This window comes from Xenopus laevis, chromosome 6S (assembly GCF_017654675.1).
Source record: "Xenopus laevis strain J_2021 chromosome 6S, Xenopus_laevis_v10.1, whole genome shotgun sequence".
Lineage (NCBI taxonomy): Eukaryota > Metazoa > Chordata > Amphibia > Anura > Pipidae > Xenopus > Xenopus laevis.
Window position 1 is genome coordinate 44,970,205 of NC_054382.1, and position 25,709 is coordinate 44,995,913.

At 37.9% G+C, this 25,709-nt stretch overlaps 1 pseudogene; it reads left to right on the forward strand.

Annotated features, from left to right (window-relative positions):
* The window catches only part of LOC108719694, a 115,529-nt pseudogene that overhangs the window by 78,009 nt on the left and 11,811 nt on the right, over nucleotides 1-25,709 (forward strand).

The following is a 25,709-nucleotide window of genomic DNA, read 5'->3' on the forward strand; positions in this document are numbered from 1 at the left end:
TTTTGTTTACGCTTTTTCGTTTTGGAAACAGGTTTTTTCGTTTAGGACCTTGGATTTTTTTCACATATGGTGCTGAAACTTCTAATTGGGATTGCCCCAGGATTGGACAATCTTGCATTCCGTTCTGGACATTGGACAATGGGATCCTGGGGGGAGTATCTTGTGGGTATTTAAACCTGTTTCACTTGTATGGCTGCATCACCTGACGAAGGGGGAGTGCCCCCCGAAACGTTGTGTGTCGACTGAATAAACACGTAAGGGTTAATTCCCCTACTTGAATTGCACCTGTGTGCCGGTACCTGCTTTCTTCCTTCGTGCAGTCTATGAGAGACAGCCATTCCATATTTTGGAGCTTTCTGGATATCGGGTTTCCGGACAAGGGATCCTATACCTGTACAAGTGTATCTGCTTGCCTAGGTGCAGAAAATTTACAGGAATGCAGCTGGTGAGTGCAGTGGTGCAGTGCTGTGTTCCTATAATATCTATATATAGAGAGAGAGAGAGAGAGAGAGAGAGAGAGAGAGAGAGAGAGAGAGAGAGAGAGAGAGAGAGAGAGAGAGAGAGAGAAAAGAACAAAAAAACAGCACCAAGGGTCTTCAAGTGATGAAAATGTTATACTGTTACATAGTATGGTTTTGCGCATATATATATGCGTTCAACGGACATCGATTACAGGTAATGCTAGAATGCACATAAAAAATAAAACAAGTTAGGGACCGCCATTCGGGGTTTACCTTGACGTAGTATGGTGGCTTATCAATTTTATGATCATAACTTTGTAACAAAATAACCCCTGTTTTGGGTACATACTGTATGCAATAGCATTTATTATACTTATATATATATATACTTTAAAGCCTTTAGAGTGCTCCCACAACCCCCCTGTTTTGCCGGCACAACTCATGTAGTAGGTAAATAATGCCTGGGTGCAAAAAGCCCAAAAGGATAAATTTAGTCATAAATGTAGTCAAGGCTAGGGAGCTAGCAGGAACGTTAGTCGTTTTTTTGACAAATAAACATTTTTTATCTCTTCATAAGACCTGTGAGTGCAAACCTCGGTTGACAGGCTCAGTTAGCGTAACTGATTTTAATAAACAAACAAAAGACAAAAGAAAATATTTTGATCACAGGCTTATATTTTTCCCATGAGAAAGATCACTATGATGTGTTTGTTTGTTTATTAAAATCAGTCACTTTAACTGAGCCCGTTGAGTGCGGTACTTTTTGGTTACTAATATGTTTTTTAAATTTAATTTTCAAGCACAATGTTTCGTCACTAACTGTCAACTTTCTTAAGGGAATTTACCACAGGAAGGTCTCAGTCAGTGCCCGTAACGTTGGGTGAGTGCTGTACTGCTTTGTTACCAGTACCCAGGCAAACAATATAGATATACAAAAAAACACTCATGGCCATACAGCCATTCTTCATAGACTTTTAATAAGATGTGTTTTGATCGTACAGAGACCATTGTCAGTTTAAATATTTACAACTACCAATCAGTGCCCATCAAATAGAATTTATCAAATGTAAAGTCATAGAAATTCATCTGTAGGCAAAACAGTTACATTCATTGAATACATTTTTGTAACAGTGCCATAACATCAGTGTCGAACTGGCCCACCGGGAACCAGGAAAACGTATAAATGTATTTTATTGGCACAAACTATCCTTAGCTATTATTCTTATAACCTTTTTCATTATATTAACTGCAGTGTGCCAGTTACTGGTCACAACGCCCAGTGAAATTTCCCCATCCTGTATCCTGAGCTCTAACTACTCACTTGTCAGTTGGAGTAGAAGAGTGAATGAGGCAGTCATGGCTTGTTTATTCTCTATTCAGATTCTTATTTCTTTATTATTAAATTATTTCATTATTTTTGCTATGAGCTTCCCAGTTTGGAGACTGGATGGTAATGTATCCCTAATGTATCTTGAAATGATATTTATTTTGTCAGTTTTATCTTTTTTATTTTGGGAAGAGATGTTAGTGAGAGGTAGTGTGTATAGTAAGGTGGGAGGATGTCAGAAAAAGGAACTGTAACTGTGGCACAGGGTAATTTTGTTTGTATGTTTTTTTCTATACTTTCATATAACAATAAATGTTATAAAGGCAGTATTTTGCACAATGCACAAGATACTGTAATCACGCTTTAATGAAAACCCTTTAGGGCCAGGGCACACGCCGCTATTTCGGGAAATTAGTCGCCCAGCAACAAATCGATACTACTTCGCGTGACTAATCTCCCCGACCTGCCTTCCTGCTGGCTAGAATGTAAATTGCCAGCGGGATGGCTGGCGATCGCTTCGGGTTTCCATAGTCACTCAATATTTCCTCGTGAGGCAACTTAGGGCGACTTCAGAAATGAAGCAGGGCAGTTCAGGGAGATTAGTCGCCCAAAGAAGAAGCGATTTGTCGCTGGGCGACTAATCTCACGAAATAGCAGCGTGTGCCCTTACCTTTAATTAATAAAACCTCCCTTTAATGAAGGATTAAACAGGACCCCTATTCTCTGGGCCACCCCACGGGGTATGTTTCCTCCATAGTTACGCCACTGTGTGTATCTATATATTAATTCATTTTCATTGCATTTATCTAATTGTAATGGTATTTATTATACTTGGGCAAACCTTGGACTTAAAGGGATTTTATAGCCGCTATAGATAAACAGTTAGGGGTTATTTACTAAACTCTGAATGGAAAAATACTGAAAAATTTGTGATATTTTTTTTTATAAAATTGGACTTTTTGGAATTTATTAAACCCCGAGGACGAAAAAGTCTAAATGTGGCCATAGACACACAGATCCTATCGTACGAATCGAGGATTCATACGATTTTCGGATTGTGTGTGGCGTGTGCCGACATCTTTCGTCCGCCGGAGATCGGTCGTTTGGTGGATCGGTCAGGTTTGACTTTGACCCGACCGATCCCGCCGGAACCCACTGCCATACGGCCGAACAATCAGATTACACCCGATATAGCCATGTTTGTTAATGGCATATCGGGGAAAGATCCGCTCGTTTGGCGATGTTGCCAAACGAGGGGATCTTTGCATCTATGGCTACCTTAAATTAGAAAATCCAGCATCTCAGGCCCGTCGAGGTTGCATATAAGTCAACTGGAGTCCCAATGATTTTTTGATGGGCAATACCCCCGAAGTATTCGGAGTGTTCAGGCAAAAAAACTTAAGAAGTCTGAGTTTTCGGGTGAAAAATTCCCAAAAAATTTTGAAAATCTGAATTTTTTTTCCTGCAAAGCAAATTTTTGGGAAAATGTAATAATAAATAAGCGTAAAAAAACCCAAGCAGATTTGATTTTGTAGCAGAAAATATTGAGATAAAATCAGACTTTGATAAATAACCCCCTAATTTTATTGCTCTTCAACTTCTAAGTAAAATATATTGCCATAGTAAGATTGTTATATAAAGCTATACAGTAAATGTAGTGATTTCTATATTCTGGTCTTTATAACATGCTGTTGAGCCAAGCCAATCAGTATGAAATTGAAAATCTCAGAAACCATAATTAAAAGTTCTCAGAATATATTTACACCAATTCATATTTTGAGGTTTAGCTCCCCTTTTAGATTTCTATAGACAGTGTAGGGTTTAATGTGCACAGAAATAAATACATTTTATCTTTTCTTTCCTATCAACAAGCATGTGAAAGCATTAAAAAAACGTGAGGAAGAGGTGCGGAGTCTTCAAGTAGTTGAACCAGGTAAAATTCTGTCCGTTTATTTTTGTCTATGAAGGTTTCCCCCAATATATCTCTGAAATGCTTACAGATAGATCAAATGGCAATGCCCCTATAGAGTCAAAATAGCCAGGACTGATGAGAAGCTCTCTAAACTAAAGTTGATTGACAGTCATCATCACAAAAATTAGCAATAAAGCAACAATATAATTATTAATATCTATTATAGTAACCCCTAACAACCAATTAGAAGTTAGCATTTTGGTCTAATGTTCTGTTTGAGAATAAACATTTGACTGGTTATTATAGGTTGCCGTAAAGCAAAATCAGAGATGAAATGTCTAAACTTTTACTTTTTAGGAGTAAAAATACACATAGGAGAAGAAGAAAACTCTAAGGAAAATGAAGTGACTCCTAATAAAGAAAATAATAAAGTGGGAGAAGTACCAGAGTATGTCCCTCAAGAGAACTGTGCTGAAACAGATAAAAAGATTAAAGATGGTAAGTACAAACGAAGATTAGTGAAGGGGAAGAGGAGTTATTTTTGGTCAGCCAACAGCTAAAACAGCAGACTCTAAGGGGGTTATTTACTAAACTCTGAATAAAAAAATCACAAAAAAATGATTTTTTTTTTTTGATAAAATTCGGGCTTTTAAAAAATCATGAATTTTTCGGGAATTTATTAAACCCCAAGGATGGAAATCCTTGGGGTTTAATAATCAGAAAATCTGGCATCTCAGACCTGTCGAGGTTGCAAATAAGAAACAATACAGGCCGGCACACAGAGCTATTCAAACCGGGGTGCAACCCCTGGTACGTTTATTGCATCACAACGTTTCGGGGGCGTTCCCCCTTCGTCAGGTGATGCAGGTTGCAAATAAGTCCCAGTAATTTTTGATGTGCGCTGGGTTTTGTGCAATGCCCTGAAGTTTTCAGAGTTTTCAGACAAAAATCTGAGTTTTCAGGTGAAAAATCCGAAAAAATCGTGAAAATCAGATGAAAAATCAGAAATATTGTGAAAATCTGATTTTTTCCCCCCAAAGCATATTTTTGGGAAAATTTAATAATAAATAAGCATAAAAAACCTGAGCGGATTTGATCGGAGCAGAAAATATTAAGATAAATTCAGACTTTGATAAATAACCCCCTTAAACTTGAGATCCAGTAACCCATATCAACCGACAGTTACTATTTTCTGATCTGCTGTTTAAATCACAAATCTGACTGATTAATATGAGTTTCCAATGAGCAAATGTTTACCCATTATCATAGTAACCTCATTAATTAATTGAACTTTTCTTTACAGTTGAATCACAGCACATGAACGAAGATACCACTGAAAAACAATCACTAACAATTACTAAAAAAACCAATCCACCTCCTGAGAACGAGGTGGAAACAGATAAAGAGCTAAAGAAAAGTAAGTACAACTAAGTGAAAGGGTGAGATAAAGGTTAAATATATCAGCTTTATAATATAAAGCATAAGAATTTAAATTAAGGAAAAAATATGTAAAATTGAAACATACAAAACCAGCCTAAGATAATGGATTGGAACTGAGTTTTGGTCTCTAACCAGAACTAAAGAACTACATGTAGGGTAACACTGACATCATTTTCTTACTTTTGCCATCTTGTCCTACTGCTGCCTACTTTACCTACTAAACCTGATTTATCTCACTCTTCCAATCTACAACCACAATCCACTATGCATAAGGCTCAGCAGTATGGGGGGTGGTTACACATTATACTAATCAATATCATCTTGTAGGTGGGAAGAAACCACTAAAACTACTAAAACTACTAAAACTAGAATTAGCAGAGGAAGCAGGTGAACACAAAAAGAAAGTTCATGAAAAGCAAGTAGAGGAAGTTGGTAAGAAGAAGAAAAAAAGAATATGGAAATGGAAATGGAAAAAGAAAAGGGCAGAAATGACACTTGTCCCATAATAAAAATCAAAGCCGAAGGAGGAGCAGTTCAAAATAAAATATGGAATAAAGGCAGCCCTTTCCTTGTGAGGCCATTACGGGTAACTTCGGAAAACGATTTACATATTAGCCGGCGGAAGGCAGGGGAAGACGGATCGGGGAGATTAGTCGCCGCGATGAAGAGGAGATTTGTCGCCTGGCGACTAATCTCCCTGAATCTGCCTGTGTGGCCAGACCCTTAGAATCAGTGTGAACTTTAAACATTGATAACATTATAATGTTTTTTTTCCCCTTGTTTATATTGTTACATTTAAAAAAATAAACCATTGTATAAAAGTATACCATCTTTATTTTCTAATGACTTGAGTAATAAAATACACCTTAAACACCTTTCCTTATTTCTGTGTGATTCACAATTTAAAGGGTCAGCGACCCCCCTCCCAGATCTGTTTGGAACGACATAAGACGTTAAAAAAATAAACTTTACACTTTAGAAAAACGGTCACAAATAGAAAATGAAAAGTACATTTTTATTTCTGGTGAACGATCTGAAAGCAACTGACCTGAAAGTGTTTAAAGGTGAACAACCACTTTAAGATTTAGTTTATGTTTTAGCGTGTTACCTAGTTTACGTAACGCTTTACATTTGCGCTACCCAGCCAGGCCCCCCTTAGGGTCAAACTTTGATCCACAACAGTACCCCCTCTCCCCCCTGTGATAGTGGCTGAGTATAGTGGTAAGTCCACAGTGGTTACAAGCTCTAGGCAGGGTGTTAATTTAGAAAAAGGTGACCCCACATCTTCGGGGGGGGGAGAGCAAGAGATATAGAGGGCCCAGTGGGATACTGACTGAACTGATTAGCCCTAAAAGGAAAGAGGATAATCAGACTATATAGACGGTGTCCATTTTAAGACATTAAAGGAATAGTTCAGTGTGAAAAGAAAAACTGGATAAATACATAGGCTGTGCAAAATGAAAAATGTTTCTAATATAGTTAGTTAGGCAAAAATGTAATATATAAAGGCTGGAGTGACTGGATGTCTAATAAATCAGCCAGAATCCAACATTTTTTATTTTGCACAGCCTATCTATTTACCCAGTTTTTATTTTTACACTGAACAATTCCTTTAACCCCATCCTAATACACACACGTTTGTATAGAACAGGAGAGGATCTAATGCTACATCTCTATTGTGCTTAAAGAAATCATTGCACAGCTCTTTAATATGCCTGTAAATATTTTTTACAACAGCCACAATGAATGAAGGTACAAATCTTATTTTGTTGTGTATTAAAATAAAATACTAACAAGTGGCTACATTTTTAGGTGGAATATTTGTGTGTTTTTCACTGCAGGACAACACCCATTGGGAGCATGTTTTTTTTGCATTAGCTGATGTGTTCTCTGTAGCCCAGACCTTTCTCTGAGACAGGGCTTCTTGGCTACAACTGACCCATTCTTGCAGGTTATGGAATAGTGTTGTAAATATTATTATTATCAGAAAAACCCAATCACTGCCATGAGACTGATACGGTGGCCTGTTGGGACAGGCCCAGATTTGTGCCAAGGCCACAAAGGCCCAGGCTTAGGGTGGAACAAATGAATAGGCGGCATGCTATTCTGGAGCATTAGGGACTAGGCACGTAGAAGATTTTGTGGGTTATTTGACTCTACAAGCACTCTGTCCCCTGTTCTCCAGATGTAGGAACAAAGGGTTCACATGTGCGATCCTTGGGTGACAATGGATAATCCTGGCTTCCAATAGAAATCCAGCCCTGCTATGGGGGATATTTGTTGCATATAAGATTGGCATCTGGCTGGTAATGCCACCCCACTTCCATTAATGTAATTGCTCTACCACTTACATCACTATTACAACACTTCTATGTCATCAGCCCACCCCCCGCATGCCCTGGCTGGTATTTTACAATACAATTGGCTAGCTGTATGGTACCACCCCCCAGCCAATTATTTTGCTTTAGCTTGCCTGTCCTTCTGGATAGTTTGGGGGCCGGCTATGTAAAGGTGCTACTGGGACCACTCTAAACATTGTGGCACTTCACTCTTTATCAAGCTGTGTGTCATACTCTGCCTCCCCTATGCTCCCTGTGTGCGCCATACTCTGCCTCCCCAATGCTCCCTGTGTGTGCCATATGTTGCCTGATTTATACTCCCTGTGTGTGCCATACTCTGCCTGTCCTATGATCCCCATTGAACACAAGCCTGCTATTTGTTCTGGGGGTTAAGTTAGCATTTGAAAATTATTGTTTGGGGCCCCTAAGGTGTTTAATCATATGCTGGGGATACTGTATTATACACAGGGGAGGAGGAGGCATATGGATTTAAGGGTATGTCTTAATATGACAACTTTTTTTTCACATATGAGTGACATCCCTCCCTGCAGTGAGCACCAACCATTTGGTTTTTTTGGTGTGCTATTGGACGTGGTCTTGTGGTAACATGGGTGTGCTTTAAAGTGGGTGTGGTCTAAAAACAGGGAGTGGCTAACACTGGCTTCAAGTGTTGGACTGGCCCACGGGGATACCAGGAAAACCCTGGTGGGCCCAGGTGTCAGTGGGCCCTCTTGCTTCTAACCATTTAGCCTATTTCATGGTCATTCCCTATTTCTTTATGGGGAAAAAATGCTTAATAATGGAAGAATGTAGTGTAAAAGTAGAAGTAAGTAATACAAGACTAAGAGAATAAAGAGTTTGAGAGAGGAGAGGAGAGGAGGAATAATAGTTTGAAAAGTGGTCCCACAGTCTACGGTTTCCAGTGGGCCCAAGGTCTAAGGTTTTCTGGTGGGCCCCTGGCATCCCAGTCCGACACTGCATAACATATAAAAAGACACTAATTCATTATTGTAGATAGTCTTTAATTATTCTAATTCCACTCAAATGATTTAAAGTTCAAATTTACATCAATATTGGTACAACCAAATTTTTACGTACAAAAAGGTCCATTTATTATCATATGCTTTCATAAAGCAATATATAAGATTATGTTGCATCCGGTTTCCTAATTAATGGTTTATCATATATCATAGCTCATAGTCATTAATGATACCAGGTTACAGTACTTTATATAATTTGCAATATATTATGAAGTACTGGGCAGTTGTGTGATGTGACCTTTTTATTTCCATTTCTACTGGCAAAGTGAAAATGACATATAAATCGATATCATTAAGGAGTTCTATGAGCTATGAGACACAATTGAACCATTAATTATAAAGCTGCATTTAACATAATCTTTTCTATGATTGCTTTCTATGAAATAAAGTGATAGTACATGGACCTCTTTTTAAAAACAACACATCGGTTGGATCAAGTCATTGTCAATTTGGACTTTGAATTATTGATGTGGTATTTTACAGATAATGAATGAATTTCTGTGGTTAACACAGATAACAGCTTTATTGATAGAAGGGTCTTGGAGTTGAACTACATATTGTTGGCATTTAAATTTTGTAATTTTTCCATGTCCACTTTTTATATATTGTTTCACATTAGCCAATTAAAACATATATTTATATGAATTTAACTGCAGGTATTGGACCTGTTATCCAGAATGCTTAGGACTTGGGCTTGCCATAATTTGGATCTTTATACCTTTAGTCTACTAGAAAAGCATGTAAATATTAAATATTTAAACTGTGTGATCAGTTTTGTTTGACAATTTCACAACATTCCCTGGAGGATCCGAAAAAAATTCTTTTTTACACCATGTAATTAAAAGCTATAAGCTATAAGTATAGCTGTATGTCTATGACTGCTTTCTTGATGGATGCATAAATATATTAAACATGTGTACATATATATATTACATATAAGTACAAAAATTATATTTTTACAATAAGGGTAAGCATATTTTTTAGAAAAGTAAATAGAATTTACTGGATTTGGGATGGAAGTACAGAAGCCACAAAAACAAGTAAACGTAAACAAAGGTCTATGACCTGATGCTACTTACTGATGGTAGGATACCATCTTAGCTCACCTCTGAGGTTGCCAAATCATTGCATTTATTGATTCTTTGATGTCTGACATGGGTTAAGAGATTGGGGAATTGCTAATATAGTGGCATTATTTAAAAAAAGGATCCCTTTGATCTGTAGAAAGAAAGTTCAGGGTTTAGTTCTCTTTTTTAATAATGTTTTCAAAATTTAAAAAAAAAATGCTCATCTATGTGAAAAAATACTTTACTAAAAAACACTATGGGGCAAATTTACTAAAGGGCGAATTTTCTCCTTGGAAGGCTCTGCCACACTTCGCACTTCGTCTGTCATTAACCTGCAGTGCATACGCTTATTTATCAAAATGTCTTGGCAGACAAACGCTGGCGAATTTTCACCAGCAAAAATTCATCAACACAGGCATTTCGAACTTTCACTATTGCTACTTTCTTCCTAGTAAGTTAACACACTTACGCTTACGTCGATTTAAATAGGGAGAGTTCATATAGGTCATATATATGTCTTTATTAGCAGGCCCGGACTGGCCATATGTTTTTTCGGGCATTTGCCCGAGGGGCCGCTTCATATTTTCTTTAAGTGGGCTGCTCCGATAAAACCTTCTTTTCAGTGCATACACAGCGGGCTCTAGGACCGCTCCTCCAGTCTATGTCCCACTGTGGCTCCGCCCCTCCCACTGCTCTCGAGCTGCTGCCGTGCCGTGTGTGTTCCAGCACAGTCAGCATTGAGTTTGTGTGAGTAGACTTCCTCTATGGAGTGGGAAATCAGTAGGGTTGGTGCAGTGTGCTTGTGGGTGTCATTTGGTCACCTTGTACAGTGGGGGTGGGGCTAAGCTGTGCTGTTGAGGACATGGGGCTGCTGGAATACACAGAAGAGATTCACTTCACGTGAGCTTTCTACCTGCCCTGATTGTGCTACATCCCTTTGTGCCTCTATATGCCCCACACACAGGCTCTTCCAGTAGACAAAGTGTAGCATCTCCCTGATATTTCAGTATATCCAGAACTCTGGCAATGAAATAGTGTTAGGTACTACAGTTTCCCAACTTCAATCTATTGATAATCTTTTTGACCCATACTGTACCTATACTTACCTTAATTGTGTGCACATTTGTGAAAGGTTGTTTCATTTATCTATTGTGCTTAACCATTTGTATATGTTTTGGAAAGGATAAGCACTAGTTGTGGGCAGCAGTGTTTTTGTAGTTGACCAAACGAAGCAATTTGCTAGGGATTATTACTTCAGACTAAAATTATTCCAGAGTTGTGAAGCTCAGTTCAGCAAAATGTATAGAGAGATCCCATAAAACTATGGCAGCATAGGTATTCCCTGTACTAAGCACAATTCAGCAGGAACAGTCCCCTAAGTTTGCTCATAGTCTGTACAGAGAGATCCCATAAAACTATGGCATCATAGGTATTCCCCTGTACTAAGCACAATTCAGCAGGAACAGTCCCCTAAAATGTACCATAACATTATGGCATAGTAATTCCCCATTTTTGAGGTGACTCTGATAAACGTGGGTCTGCACCTGTAAGTGGACACAGGTGGGCTTTGTTCAGTTTATTTTTGTGTTTTGTGAGGCGGGGTTATTTGAGACATTGCATTTAATTAATTATAAATTAGACTATAGTGTTAATGTTGCTTTACTGTAATATAGGGATAATAGAAGTCTGAGGGGTTCTGTGACCATATAAAGGCACAAGGCTGCAGGATCTTTAACATATTTTACATGAATTACACTTGAGTCAGAAAGGCAGCTCTTTATGTAAATTTTTTTTTGCAGTTTTACCCCAATATATGAGTGCGTGTTTACATGTGGGCTGCTTTGATTTTTTTGCCCAGGCTGCTTTTTACCCCCAGTCCGGCCCTGTTTATTAGTGATGTTGGTGAAATTGGTTGAAGTGACCACTTATTATTAAAAATGTCCAAGGAATCAAAATAAATACAAAAGAGATCCTCTATTGTCCTAGACATGAGCCCGTCCTAAAACAAATGTGGAATGAGCTTCAATTGGTTAGAAATTATTCTTTCTAATTCCAATTATTGTATCCCACTTTATCCAACTTTAAAATATGAAAAATCGCCAGCATTTTGTCTTTTTAATGACTTTTTGGCATACAGGTTATGATGTCACTGACATCTTATCAATTGCCAGGTCTAACCTGGTGAAGGAAACTCTGGTAAAAAGGGTAACGTAGTGGAAACTTTGCACTTTGATGAATTTGCGGCTTAATGATCGTTCGATTGAGTGAAAATTTGCCTGGCAAAAGGCGCGAAACTTTGTAAATGCTGAGCTCTTTTGCTAGTGAATTGTCCTCTACACCTTTAAGTAAAATGTCCTTGCGAATTGTGATTTGGCTAGTTTTTTTGCTAGTGACGGCTACTCGCCCTTTAGTAAATCTGCCCCCATATGCTTAATCTGTTTGGTTTTCCTGAGCCTCTATGCACACTGACTTTGAGATATGGGGAATGAGAATATGTCAGATGGAGAGTGTCATTTTCCAGAAAACTTGTACCATCTTACGAGCGTCTTTAAGTATGTTTGTAGTACTCAGTTTTATGTATGTATATATAGTATATGAGTGTTGGTGTGCATCTGTGTATGTTATACATATATATGTATGTGTTTGTACGAAATATGTGTGTATTCATTTACAGAGAGAAGCACATAGGCATTGTTTTTTTTTTTAAATTACCTAATATGGGTCAATGATCAGGCTTTTTTTAACCTGTGTATTCTGCCTTTCATTTCATTTGTGCTCACCATTGAAAGAGTTAACATAGTCATTGCCTTTAAGCACAAAAAAAAGTCTTTATGCTCTCCTGCTGGCGTTTTATTATGTCAGCTCAACTCATAATTCATACAGAATTTTCCAAGAAGAATACCTCTAACACCTGGTGAATGGGAAGCTGTTTGTGCTTTTCTGTCACCTTTGTAACATGTCATTTTGGTAAAGCTAATATGGCACGTTGCTCCCCAATGTGTTGCACAACTGGCTTCTGGGTTGCAGATTCCAAGCAATGTAGTGTGGATTAGCACACCCACCTTCTAGATCAGCAAAGATATGCCTGGTGCACGTGGGTGGAGGCTCGGCAACCCCCCAAAGCAGTAGTGTAGAAAGAACCTCACGGCACACAGGTCTGCATGAAGTTTTCAGTGATTTATTGAAGCGGAGTGCACTGCAACGTTTCGGGGTCACCCCCTTTGTCAAGCATCACAAAGGGGGTGACCCCGAAACGTTGCAGTGCACTCCGCTTCAATAAATCACTGAAAACTTCATGCAGACCTGTGTGCCGTGAGGTTCTTTCTACACTCCTGGGTTGCAGAGACAGCATATAGGAATTGTATTTGAGAATCCTGGTCAACTTTTTATAAGTATGCAGCAAACTGCCAAGGCTTGTACTGAACAGGAAACAGGACCGAAAGAGGTCAGGTACATGCCTGAGTGGATTTTAATAAGGGTGGTGGCACACATAGGGACTGATTCACTAAGGGTCGAATATCGAGGGTTAACTAACCCTCGATATTCGACTGGGAATTGAAATCCTTCGACTTCGAATATCGAAGTCGAAGGATTTAGCGCAGATAGTATGATCGAACGATCGAAGGATTAATCCTTCGATCGAACGATTAAATCCTTCGAATCGAACGATTAAATCCTTCGAATCGAACGATTCAAAGGATTTCAATCCAACGATGGAAGGAATATCCTTCGATCAAAAAAAGTTAGGCAAGCCTATGGGGACCTTCCCCATAGGCTAACATTGACTTCGGTAGCTTTTAGATGGCGAACTAGGGGGTCGAAGTTTTTTTTAAAGAGACAGTACTTCGACTATCGAATGGTCGAATAGTCGAACGATTTTTACTTCGAATCCTTCGATAGTCGTAGTCGAAGGTCGAAGTAGCCCAAAAAAAAAGTTTTTTTACTTCGAATCCATCACTCGAGGTTAGTGATTCGGCCCCATAGCGTTCCTGGGGATTAATCACCCACCGACAAATCTCCTTTTCTTGGGACGACTAATCACACCGAAATGCCTTCCCACCGGCAAGAATGTGAATCTCCGGCGGGATGGCACTGCATTTTTCTGGCTGTGTGTTCTGAGGTCTATGACATTGGCTCTGTATGTATCTAGTAGATTTTAAATGATTAAATGGCAGAATAATAAAAAGTAGACATCCAACATGTTTTTCAAAGCGTTTATGCTATATTTAATAGTGTAAACTTTATTACCCTTTATCACTTAATTAGGTTATTGATATATTCCCAGCATACCCAAGTCCAATCTTTCAGTCTTTTATGTTCTCTTTATAAAAGTCTCAAGTGTGGTACAGGTATGGTATCCATTATTTGGAAACCCCTTATCCAGAAATATCCAAATTAGAGAAAGGCCATCTCCCTTCGACTCCATTTTATCCCAATATTCTAAATGTTTTTCTCTGTAATAATAAAACAGTTCCTTGTACTTGATCCAAACAAAGATATAATTAATCCTTATTGTAAGCCAAACCAGTCTATTATGTTTATTTAATGTTTAAATTATTTTCTGGTAGACTTAAGGTATGATGATCCAAATTATGGAAAGATCCATTATCAGAAAAACCCCAGGTCCAGCATTCTGGATAACAGGTTCCATACAAGTACCATATAAATCAGGGGTGTCCAACCCGAGGGCCGCATGCATTTTTAGTTCCTCACAGGAACTTTTGTCAGGGAGGAACTAAAACGTTCCTGTGAGGAACTGAAACGTTGGTTTAATAAACCTCCCATTTTTTCAACAAACAGAATTCGTTGTTGTAATACCTTGGTGTTCCGTCTCTTTGCATTTCTTAGACTGGCACCCAGGTTTTTGTTTTTGGCAAAAGGTGTGCGCTCCGTACTTTCTCACTGCACGCTACTAACAGAGTTTTGGTGCCAAAAAATCAAAATCACAGCTTTGTGATTGGTCACTACTGTTTGAAAATACCTTTCTATTGGCCGCTCAAGGTTGCTCAAATTGTATGATATCATATGTCAATGCCTCATTGGCCACTAGATATAGTACACAGACTCCCCATTGGTCCAAAGATCACAAGCCACATCTCTCCCTGAGTCCAGGAGGTTCTAATCCACTCCTTTGTAATTGGTCCAGAAGACTTTGAGGCTAATACTCCCTTTTGGACACACAGGGTGACAAGTCATGCCTCCTATTGTACAGGGAACTTACCCGCACCCATTCTCCTATTTATATGAAGCTTTTTTTTCTTGCAAATCAACTCATCAGCCAGATATGCTGAAGTACCTATGTCCTTACTACTATAGAGATTAGTAGTGGGCATGTGTCGTGTTATCTTTTATTATTGGCTACATCTGGATCATATTAAATACCCTTCTAAACGTGATATTCATACTCACGATCAGAACCTATACATACAAAAATCCACATATGTTCACAATTTTATTTTTTTTATACTTTTGCTATATGTGCAGTGTGACACCTAAGGGATTGCCTCCCTTTATAAAGTCTCTTGTTACCTGGGACAATCCTTTATTACATAAATTAAAATAAAGTATTTCAATGTATTTTATTGTTATTATAATAGAAACAAATGAGCTAAGCTACCCTTAGAGCAGGGGTCCCCAACCTTTTTTTACTCGTGAGCCACATTTAAATGTAAAAAAGAGTTGGAGAGCAACACAAATTTGAAAAAGTCCATGCGGATGTCAAATAAGAGCTGTGATTGGCTGTTTGGTAGCCCTTATATTGACTGGCAGCCTACATGAGGCTCGGTTTGGTAGTACAACTGGTTTTTATACAACCAAAACTTGCCTCTAAGCCTGGAATTCAAAAAGAAACACCTGTTTTGAGGCCACTGGGAGCAACATCCGAGGGCTTGGGGAGCAACATGTTGCTCGCGAGCTACTGGTTGGGGATCACTGCCTTAGAGGGTAATCACACAAGTACAATGTACTGGTTTATTATTACAGAGAAAAAGGAAATCTTTTTAAAAAAATTTAATTATTTGTTTAAATATTAAATTATTCCTATAATCTGTGACGCTTCAATTCTTTTTTTTTCACAGATTATAGATTTTGTGATCTGTGGTGCTTGAGTACTAAAAACATATTCATACTAAAAGAAGTTCAGGATTAAAATACTTTACAACCTCGTTTTACATCACTTTTCTTTATATTGTCTTGGATTTGGAAGGCCAAAGGGATTTAAGAAATTATTCTCAAAGCCTTCTGGGCATCTAATTACAGTAGCACCTTAGATATTTATTATTTTTTTTAAGGCCTTCTTTTGTTCAGAGATGGAGTTAATGCTTGGTCATCCATCACTAAGATTTCTGTTGTCATATTAGCTGAGTATTATTAGATATTGACCATGTTTTATTTGTTATCCAACACTTTTTTTTTTTATTTAATAATCATTTCTAAAACAATAATTGGAAACATTAAATATGACGTCATTCAAAATAATTTTCACTTTTTTTGCAGACAACTTGCAGAGGAAAAATATCAAGAAAATCATAAGCGAATGCAGGAACTGAGGTCTCGCAATTTTCAGCTCTTACTATAGATGCCAGATATGATGGTTTAGGAGCTGCCTGACCTTGTGCAAGGACTACAAGCCATTATTAATCAGTTGATCAGGTGATGTGGCCTTAGGATAGTGATTCCTTGAGACTTCTGACTCCAACCCTATTTACTGTCACATATTTCTAAAATGGATTGCCCTGAGAGTGTGAATTTGCTTTAAGGAACACTTAAAATGTATCATGTCCTTTTATAATCCTCTCTGTAGATGTCAGCTTTTTGTGTAATATGTTTCTGCTTGAAAAACTAATAGGGGGAATATTCAAATTAAACATTTTTTTCATATGGCAGTTTACTTGCTGTGTTTGTGTCACACAAAATGAGTGTTAGAGCAGCAGTTTAATTGAACTTGTAACTTGCAAATTATTTTATAAAATCAATTTTTGTTTGTGCAGAGGTTGGAATTTTAAATGCAGCCTTGTCATTCATTGTTGGTTGACCTTCTAAAGGTTTAGTTACTATAACAATGTTAGCATGGTGTGCGCTATAAACAGATACAAAGGCCATTTTTATTTCCAGCGCCCATTACATATAAATGTCAATAGATTTATGTTTTAATTAGGGTGTGGTGTCTATTTTCTAAAATGCTAAGGGACCTCGGTTTTTCCATATAAGTGGTATTTTTGTAATATTTATTTATGTCTAGTATCAAGCATAATGCTTTAAGGCTACTTAAAAAAATTAACATATCTTTGATTTCTTTGTTTCTCTGTTAAAAAAAAAATAGTTATGTGTATAATTGTGCTCATTTGTAAAACTTAAATTTATTTTTAGTAGACCAGAGGGCCTATTTATCAAAATTCAGATTTGTGAATGCTTGCTTATTTTTTAAAAAAATAAATGAAAAAAATGTGAAAACAATTGGGCCTGAGGGGGACTGTTTGGGCCGCTGTCTAATTAAACTGCCATCCAGACTTCGATGTAAGCAACTGTCATTCTGTTCTTTCTTGAGATATGAGTGCAGTGAGCTGTACTACTAATAAGAAAACCAGACTGAGATACTAAGGGGGTTATTTACTAAACTCCAAATGCAAACATCACAAAAAATTTTTGAGTTTTTTTATAAAATCAGACTTTTAAAAATCACAAATTTTACGGAAATTATTAAACCCCGAGGATGGAAAAGTCAGAATCAGAAAATCCGGCATCTCAGACCTGTCGAGGTTGCATATAAGTCAATGGGAGAATTGCCAATGATTTTTTGATGTGCGCTGCGTTTTTGGAATACCCTGAAGTTTTTGGAGTTTTCGGGCAAAATTCTGAGGTTTTTGGTGAAAAATCTGAAAAAAACGTGAAATGTGGATGAAAATCAGAAAAAATCGTGAAAATCTGATTTTTTCCCGCAAATTTTTTTTCGGGAAAGTGTATTAATAAATAAGCCCTAAAAACCCGTGCGGATTTGGTCAGAGTTTTTTTCAGAAAATATTGAGATAAATTTGGACTTTGATAAATAACCCCCTAAGTAAGCTATTGGGGTTATTTATCAAAATGCAAGTTGATCTCATTATAAGTGTATTTAATCCATAATTTTTGGATTCAAAATTGGAGTCAAATACAGGTATGGTATCTGTTATCCAGAATGCTTGGGACCTGGGGTTTACCAGATAAGGGGTCTTTCCATAATTTGGATATCTGTAGCTCGTCTGCTAACATTAATACACCCAAAAGGATTGTTTTGCTTCCAATAAGGATTAATTATATCTTAGTTGGGTTCAAGTACAAGGAACTGTTTTATAATTACAGAGAATGAGGAAATAATTAATAAAAATTAGAAATATTTGCTTTAAAGGGAGTCTGTGGAAGATGACCCTCCTTTAATTCGGAGCTTTATGGATAATGGGTTTCTGGATAAGGGATTTCATACCTGTACCAAATCTTCCTATAAAGACCCCACCAAACAATGACACTGATTCTGTTTTGTATGGTCAGATCTCAGCAAAACTTTTAATCCAAAACAAATGATCATCTTCAGCTTCCCAGTGAAGTCACATGACATTTGCATGCAAATTTGCACATGGGCAGGAACCCATAGCAGTTAATTGGTGACAGACAGCAAGGTACTTCTGGACAGGCTGGGCATTAGTGATGTGCGCGTCGACTTTTTGTGATGTAACGACACTGAAGGAGCAGCACATGCAGGCGCAAATAGGTAAAAAAGTAAGGTTAGAGGCAGAAGAGGGGTACAGCCCAGCCCACACATCACTAGTGGGCACTGAACAAAGAAGTATAGCCTTGAGTGCCAATACTAATCACCAAGCTCTTCTGTATTTAAAAAGGTAGATGAATGAGAACCTTCATTGTCATTTACTGGTCATCTGTTTAAAAACATTCTATTGCCATTGGTTATAAACTATTTGATATAAACTACGTATATGTTGCTTAAGTATTTATTTTGGGGGTATAGTTTTCCTTTAAGAGTGACTTGGATGACTTATTGAAAAAGGACAATACACAACACTATTGGGATCTTCAGATCTACAGTTAGTTTTGTATAGGTATCAGTATATATAGTTACTGTATATATTTGAGTGTATGTATAGATAGGTATAAGTATGTGATATGAACAGTATGTGCACTGGGAGTCATTTGGAGGGGTTGAAATTGATGGAGTTTTTTTTAACCCAAATAAACTATGTTATTTCCATAGATGTTCAGCCCTCACACTTACATAAAAGGGAACAAAAAATGGAAACATGAAATTCAGTGACTGTATTAAGAGTATAGCTGTATGTCTTTATTAATTTGATGATTTTAGGAAATGTGTAACAACTGCTATGCACAGTAATGTGTCATTTATTGAACTAACCATGCATAATTCCACTTGGAAAATTTGGCATGGAGAAAAATACATATCCCTTCTAAATGAGAAAAACACTTTAAGAAAAGTGTACAGTTTATTTAAAATATGCAGTTGAATTAGTTTTTGAAGCTGTTCTGCAATTATAATGGAATTTCATCATAACGCCAGATGTAGACTCATATCACTGATTTCATTTAATTACTCGTTTAAAAACATAGCAGCAAGTAAACTCCAATGGCAAAGTAGCAAAATTATGTAAAACTGAAATCTGTCTGTCGAAAAGTAAAACAAGAAAGAGTCATTTAAAAAGCTTAATAACTTTGCAAAGTATACTGACTGATTGCCCACAGTCCAAACAGATGGATACTTTAGATCAGGGGTCCCCAACCACCGGGCAGCGGCCCAGGGCTTAAACAGTCTTAAACTGAGCCGCTGAGCCTAGCCCACAATTGATGTGGCGCACCGAATTGGACGCTGGTGCGCCGGATTGGATGTGCAGTTGCCGCTGCCAGGGGCGATCCTGGCCCCTCCACCGCCTGAGGCAGCAGCAGTTGCTGCTGACCCCCCCCCTCCCCTGGAAATTCGCTCTTAAAGTACCAGGAGCAGCATTTTTGCTGCCCCTGGCACCTAGTGGGGTGCTGCCACCTGAGGCGACAGCCTTAACTTGCCTCATTGGCGAAGCACCCCAGCCCAGACCCCTTCAATATTTGTAATCAACTTCACTGCATACAAATATGTGTAATGAAATTATACACTACTGCCGGACCAGGGTATTTTTACCCCATAAGCAAGTGCTTTAATCAGTGCCCCCCCCACCAAGTCGCAGCACAGTCATACTGTACATATAACCCCCACCCAGCTAACTAAAAAAAAAAGCACACAGTCACTGACACATATTTAGTACCTTTAAGGCCTCAGAACAGATGATGAGCCCTTCCTTTGCTCTGTGTACCTTTACCAGCCAGTACCATATCATGAGCTTCCTTTTCTGATTGCTTCCTGTACCCGTGTCAGCATCTAATGCAGCCACATAATATTTAACCAGCAAGCCCAAATTTGTGGCAAGGCCACAAAAGCCCAGGCCTAGGGAGGTGCATGAATGCTGCCCAGCTGCATCTATGTTTCCAGGTTCCTAACCGACACACGGAGCAGAGTTACAGGGGGCAGGTGACATATTAACTTGTGCTCGTGCATAGGGGAAAGGGGGTGCAGTAAGTATCTGGCCTTGGGGCGCCTCATTTTCAAATCCAGCACTGTTAACCAGGACCTCCCTTCTTGATCGACCTATCCTGAACCTGTGCCATCTTTCAGTTTAGCCATGTAAAATATTTACACCCGCTTCCTGGCCAGCCCCCGTGTACCGGTGTCAGCAGCTAGCCATAGAGTCTTTGGTGCAATTCAGTCTTCAGCTCGAGCCACACCAGTGCACCAGATTTTGCTGTGAATCCTGCTGCCAGTCATTGGTATGGGCCATCCCCTAGCTTCAGGTTTCAAGATAAGATACAGGCTAGCACAAGAGGGGTAGGGGAGCAAATGTTGCGGCAGCTGTCTTTTACTATACTATTATTAAAGGCCAAGTTAACCTAGTAAAAACTAAAAAAAAAATTGAGAAGTGCACCCCTCAATAATTGAGCCCTAGGCAGGTGCCTACTCGGCCTACCCCTAGTTTCGGGCCTGCTGAGCACTCTTATTACTGTTAGCAAACTATAAGTATGGCACCCTTTAAGCCATCTGAAAAGAACCAGGCTAAAAAGTGGTACAGTACCAAGGGTGTCCGCAGACGGGGCAGGAGGGGGCAGTTGCCCCACCTTGACTTTTTCAGCTGGTTCCAAGAAATTGTTTGTAAATGTGATTCACAACAACACAAAATGTTACCATGTTAGTGGGAGGGCTTAGGATGGAGGAAGTGTGTTCCTGATAACTGAATTCTATGAAAAGCAGGTTTTAATTAAAATTGTAACTGAGTAGCATTGAATAACAATAACGGTTGTAGATGTTTTCATAAGTAAAAAATTAATTTAACTAGGAATGTATTAATATATTTCAGGTACCTGACACATTATCCGGAAACCATAATCCAGAAATCTTAGAATTATGGAAAGGCTGTGTTCCATAGAACATCAAATATTCCATCAAATATTCCAAACTTTTAAAAATGGTTTACTTTTTCTCTGTGATTATAAAACTGTACCTAGTACTTGACCCAAACTGAGATATAATTAATCCTTATTGGAAGCAAAACCAGCCTATTGGGTTTAATTAATATTAACATGATTTTCAAGTAGACTTAAGATCTAAAGATGCAAATTACAGAAAGAGCCATTAAATGAATAACCCCAGGTCCCAAGCATTCTGGATAATAGGTCCCATACCTGTACCATTTTATGCATAATTAGGATATTTACTGCATTGTCATAAATAGGTTAATCTTCAGTGGGATGCTACCCTATGTGATATTAGCTTACTTGTCCCCCCCTTGTAAATTTTTTATGCAGACACCCATGTACAGTATATTTGCCATCAGCCTAAAACAGGCATATCAAACTCATATGAAAGTCCAAAAAAATTCTCTATAATCATACTAATATAAAAAGTATTTTTATTGTAACATCTTAAAATACATCTCTATAACCCCACATGGAGCCTAACGTGGTTCATGCTTACGGTAAAGGCCATATATATATCAAACTCATATGACACGGGGACCAAAGTGGGTGAGGTACAGAGATTTAGTACTACTGAATAAATTGATGCAATTCTAATGTTAAAATCATTATAAATGTACAGTATATTAATAACTTCTGTATTTTAGGATGGCATAAACAAACAGAACAGTATACAAAGTTACAAAGTTGAAGGCTGCATTTAGCTGGTAGAATGAGACAAACCGTGCAGCCCCCAAAACACTGGTATGATATGCTTGACTTTAATAGCCTCATGCTGCCTGAATTCTTTTATGAAAAAGAGATTATTGACTGATTCTGAGCAGACAAGTTCATGGAAAAAACTATTTAGACAAAATCATATCTAGTTTTATGGAACCCTGCCTTATAAGTAGGTAAACACATAATTTAAGTATTTGCTTTACAAAAATCAACTTTTTTTAATAAAAATATTTGGTTTATTAAACCTGGCAGCAGTGCAAATAATATTCTATCCTCATTTTAAAGTACTGCAAAATAGAGCCGATAGATAACAGCTCATTGTCTCACGCCAAGTCTATCCAATTAAGTATATGATGAATCACTAGCCTGAAACCATCCTTTGTTAGGCTATATAAAGGCAATGTGAAATACTGTATAAACAGTATTGCCAAGGAAAAATTTCTTCTTTGTTCTCAGCTTTACCTTACTGTAGATCTGGAGGAAATTTAAAGAACATTAACACTTTTATTATAAGACTGTCTTATGGGAAAAAGAAAAATTAAACCAATATGTCAAATAGCATTTCTTTGTCACCTGGAGCAATGGAGGTAAGCAGAGAAAGAAAAGATATAGAATTCTCCAATGTCTTATTTTTTTTTTTTTAAAAAAAAGTCTTTGTTTTTCCATTGTTTTTATTTTAAGATAATTTCTTTAAAAGGGTAAAGAACATAAAACATAAGTGAAATTATACATATTCACAATTAATGTAGTGTTGAAAGGAAAAATATAGCTGATTTACTTAAGAAAATACCTTATACTGTGTCCAAACCATATTTCAATATACCAAACATTCCAAGAAGGAAGACGGTGGGTGGGATGTTTCCACCTGCTCAGAAGATAAGGAAGTGAACTGCTTCTTCCTCTGACATCACATCCCTCTCTTTCTCTACCCCCAGCCCCATTTACCCTTGCCTTAACTCATTCCTGCTCACCCAATCACAGCTTCATTTGATTCTGCCAATCTTTACATATAAAGCAGTGTAATCTGACTGCTGGTCATTCGGACCCTGGGCCACCATTATAAATCACAGGGCCCACTACAACAAAGTTTTCTTGGCCCCCTGGTCCCCGCCCAGCCCAGCCATCAAGCCCCACCCCAGATCCTGCCCACACCACAGTAAAAAGGCTATACAGACATCAGCGCTAAAAATGGTAAACCCCCCTCACACAAGTTATAAAAAGCCCTTCGTGGTCAGGATCCCCTTATAAGGTAGGACTTGACGACGCGATTGGAGCCGACATGTTGCAATACGACTAAACGCATGCAACATGTCGGATGTTTTAAAGAAAACGGAAGTGAAGGAGAAATTGCAGGTAACAACTGCGTTTTCATCCGACAGTCGGATAAATGTAGTTGTTACCTGTGATTTTTCCTTATTCCTATTATAAACATATAATTCACAAAAGCCATGCATATCTTGTAAATTATATCCTTATAAACGGTGAGTTCTGATGTCATTTCTGTCACATGACTCACTGAAATGTGTGTATTATAATAAATAAAGTACCCCCAGTTGCAAAATATGAGGATATTAGAAGTTACCTCGGAGTTCCATGACCTGTATAAAAACACTCGGCCTTCGGCCTCGTGTTTTTATATAGTCATGAAACTCCTTGGTAACTTATAATATCCTTATATTTTACAAGAGGGGGTACTTTATTCACTATATAATACACAAAAGCCATGAATATCTTGTAAATTATATCCTTATAAACAGTGAGTTCTGATATCATCAGTTATAAACGGTGAGTTCTGATGTCATTTCTGTCACATGACTCACTGAAACTTGTGTATTATAATAAATATAGTACCCCCAGTTGCAAAATATGAGAATATTATAAGTTACCGAGGAGTTTCATGACCATATTAAAAAAACACGAGGCCGAAGGCCTCCGATTTTACAAGAGGGGGTACTTTATTCACTATATATAGATTAATGGAATGCATGACCCTCTACTGCCATTGTCTGTATGAGTATTAACCATATCATACTTTAATTGTATTGTGTTGCAAGATTTAATAAGGCACATAGGGGTTATGTAATAAAAGTCACTGAGATTTCCCTGGAGCAGTAACCCATAGCAACCAATACACAGGTAGAATTTACTGGTCAATGGTTATTGTATTAGTTGCTATAGGTTACTGCTACTGGGCAAATATTGTGCCATTTATTACATATGGGGGCTATAATTTTGTGATGATATACAGATGCAAATGCAAAAAAGCAGTTGCTAAACCTACAAGTTAAATGTTTTCTTACTTTAGAGATTCCAGAAGATCCATGTGTCACAATGTATATTATGAAGATGGATTTGACTCTTGTGCTGAAGAGAGTGATGATTGTGTTGATGAGGAAGAAGAATATGATAGTGGATCCCAATTAACATACCAACAGGTCTGTAGTTAGCTTAGTATTTTTTTAGTTTTTAAAGTAATCTTTTAGACGTCCTACACAACAAAACAGAAAACCTTGTATTGTATGGGTTGTTGTAAAATTAATGTTGAAACTGATCTACAATATAATAATAATTGTCATAGTTTAGAGCACTGATGTTTTGAAAACAACTTCTTAGGGAAAATAGTGACAAGGAAATACCCATGAAAGATTTATGGTGAGTGAAATATGCATTGCAGTGGTGAGTGTCTCAGTCAGTATAATTACAGGTATCTGTTTTCCAGAATGCTTGGGACCTGGGGCTTTCCAGATAATGGATCTTTCCATAATTTGGATCTTCATACCTTAAGTCTACTACAATTTTTTGCAAACATTACAGAAACCCAATAGGCTGGTTTTGCTTCCAAAAAGTATACATTGGGGCCAATTTACTAAAGGGTGAAGTGACTAACACTGGCGAAACTTCGCCGATTTACTAATGGGCGCTGGCGTAAATTCGATAGAGAAGGAGATATACTCTAGCGCTACTTCGTACTCTAACGCCAGGTGAATTTTTGATCTGGCGAATGGACATAACTACGCAAATTCACTAAGATGGGGATTTTACTGAATGTTACCTCTTGCGCCAGCCTTGCCTTCGCCACCTCAGACCAGGCGAAGTGCAATAGAGTAGTTAGGAGGAGTTCCTCAAAAAAAAGTTGAACATTTTTCGCTGGCGTCTTTACTTTTTACAGGGTGGTAGGCTGAAAAAGATCGTAATTTTTTTTTTGGGTTCCCTCCTTCCCCCCTACATTTCCTAACATATGCCATATGCTAATTAGACATCGCTAGCGTAACTTCAAACTGCTTATCTTATTATCGCTAGCGCAACTTCGCAAGCATTCGGAACCCTGGATGCAACTTCGGATTAGCGTTGTCCTGCGAATATATGCCTGGCGAAATGTTGCGATGTCAGCGAAGCCGTCGCTGGCGCAATTTTAGAGGTAAGTAAATTTGCCCATTTATATCTTATATTGTTACAGAGAAAAAATAAATAATTTTGAATTATTTATAATTATAATTGAGCCTATGGGGGACAGGCTTTCTGTAATTCAGAGCTTTCTGGATAACTGGTTTCCAGATGACTGATCCCATAGCAAGACATACTTACTCAGCTGATATGAGCAAAACAATAAAACTTGCTTCACTCTCACTATCATAAAACAAAGCTGTTCAATCAATGTTCTTATTTCAGCCTTTTTTTGTACAGCGTTTAAGTGTAAACATCTCCCTGCTTCAGATGCACTTATTGTATTATGAAGGCAATTGTCCTTATGCTGCATGTAGAGGTTAAGGAAGTGACATCAATGCAAAAATACACTGGGACACTGAAATATGCTTTTTTTTTTTCCTGTCTTCTGAGGCTCACT